The following is a 2,333-nucleotide window of genomic DNA, read 5'->3' as shown; positions in this document are numbered from 1 at the left end:
ATTTAAAAATATTTGCTTTATTGTCAACCACTTTTTTTCTTTTAGTATGTTTGCTTTTGTAGTCAGTGTACTGTATTACCCGATATGTAGTGTACTTCTAATCGTCTAAGTTATGTGTTAGACAGAATATCCCTCTCTTCGTTATTCCTGTCCTTTGACCTGAGCTCTGTCTGGTCAAATGTGGCCAGATGCTACTGCAGTGATGACACAGGAAGACATTTTGTGGCATGATGGCATTTCCAATAGGTCTCTGCGACCCAGAGGATTAGAATTTATTGGACCTTTTCTTTTTCTTCCACAATGTTGGTTTTCCTGTTACATGAAAAAAGCAAACATTATGCCGAAAAAGGAAAGAAAAATAAATATCTTTAATCATTGAAAATGACAATTTTAAGGAAATATTTTTGTATAAAAAGAACTAAGGCATTAACAGATAATGGAGCAGGCTATTAATCTTGAGCTGTGTCTTTTGTAGTGCTAAAACATCAATTTCTTTTCAACGATTATTAGTTCATTTTTCTTTTTTTTTTTTTTTTTAAATATGGAACGCTTCACGAATTTGCGTGTCATCCTTGCGCAGGGGCCATGCTAATCTTCTCTGTATCGTTCCAATTTTAGTATATGTGCTGCCAAAGTGAGCACAAGTTCATTTTTCTACATCCTTTAAAAGCTGAACTATAGATAAACTTCACAGACATTTTTGAAAAAAAAATATATCATGGCTTTAAAAATGAATCTGAAATCTCAGATCAGCAGTAAAGTAAAAGGAATTACATCTGAAGCAAGACCCAGATGGAGGTCACTAGCAATTTTCTTAGTTTTTTTTTTTAAATTAAACTACAAATACTATAAATAATCATTCATGGAACTTGAAGGAAATATGGCTTACCTAATATGGTGACCCTGAAGTGACATTCTGGATCTAAGTCGCAATTTATTGCTATAAATACGAACTAAACAACATGCTTGCTTTGATGGGAGAAAAGTGATACTTAGTGTGTCAAATAGAGCTGACTAAAAGTAATTTAACCATAAGTGAAAGCTATTTACATACAGAATCAAGGTATTTAGCTAATAAACTGCATGTAACTATTTTTAGTAAGCATTAGTTTGTGGGAATATAGCTCAGTGGAACAACGCCTGTCTGGCAAGCATGAGGTCCTGAGTTTAATTCCTGGTACAAAATAATAATAATAATAATAATAATAATAATAAAAGTTTTAGAATTTATTTTTTAATTTTAATGAGATTAGCACTTAGAGCAAAATTTACAATATGCAAATGGCTGCTGTAACACAGTCACATTATCTTTCTTTGTAGCAGTCATGTAGTTTTTTCCTGTTGGGGCTTTGTTCCCACCTCTTGTCCATCGTTTCAGAAGACTCTGTCCCAAGTGTCAGAATAGGACTATGCGACCACAGTAGCTTCACACTATGCACGCCAGGGACATCATCTTCATAGGCCAGTGACATGGTACAGCACAGGAAATGGTATTAACAGAAACACACTTAAAAGACTGTATGGAAAATGTACTCTGTTAAAGGCCTTTTTCATTCCACTAATTAAGGGCTAAGATTGGGTTCAGTAGTGAGAATTATATGCAGTTAATTTGGGACCTCTTGGAGGATTCTGTAGTTCATTACTATCTTATGAGGCCACGAAATTCTTTTGCTATATGAAGAAACAGTATGTTAATGGTTTCATAACAAATCCTTTAGAATATAACATCATTTGGCAACTTTTGATGTTCCAAATTCATGAACATACCATCTAACCACTAATTTTTGCACTTATTTTTAATATATGTATATATATGCATGCATATATTACATTTGATATTTTCATATATGTATCGAGTTTCAAAGGCCAATGTGTTCAATAATCATCATGCATATTTATTATTTGGTGGTGAGAAGATTTAAGTTAATTCTCAGTGATTGTGAAGTATACAATATTTTTCACTATAGTCACTTACATGTTAATGTCTAGATCTCTTGGACTTACTTCCTTTGTGTAGTGAAAATTGGTATCTTTTGACTGACAACTTCTCATTCTCCCTTGACCCATATGGAAATTATCATTATATTATGGCCAACATTTTTATTAAATGTAGATGTTTGATATTTAAAGCAACTTCCTTTTTATTGATATTATTTGACTACTCACAATGCCACACAAAACATTGCTATGAAATGTGACTGAAGATATCATGACAACTTCATTTTACTATCATTCTTTACTTCACGAGTTACATTTCCTCTTGTTACTTTATTGTTTGCCTGGACATTACCATTGACTTGCTTATGCCTCTGGCTCCTCATACTATTTTCTAC

The 2,333-nt window shown here is 32.8% G+C and overlaps 1 non-coding gene across 1 annotated transcript; it reads right to left on the bottom strand.

Annotated features, from left to right (window-relative positions):
• Positions 1–535: 535 nt before the first annotated feature.
• Positions 536–642, bottom strand: LOC111755959 (U6 spliceosomal RNA). The gene has a single exon (XR_002790490.1). It is a non-coding gene; the product is annotated as a U6 spliceosomal RNA (small nuclear RNA).
• Positions 643–2,333: the final 1,691 nt, after the last annotated feature.

The sequence above is a fragment of the Cavia porcellus genome, unplaced genomic scaffold (assembly GCF_034190915.1).
Source record: "Cavia porcellus strain 051 isolate PalLab524CR breed Dunkin Hartley unplaced genomic scaffold, mCavPor4.1 scaffold_34, whole genome shotgun sequence".
NCBI classification, from domain to species: Eukaryota; Metazoa; Chordata; class Mammalia; order Rodentia; family Caviidae; genus Cavia; species Cavia porcellus.
The sequence above is the reverse complement of the archived record's forward strand: the minus strand, read 5'-3'. Positions and strand labels throughout refer to the sequence as shown.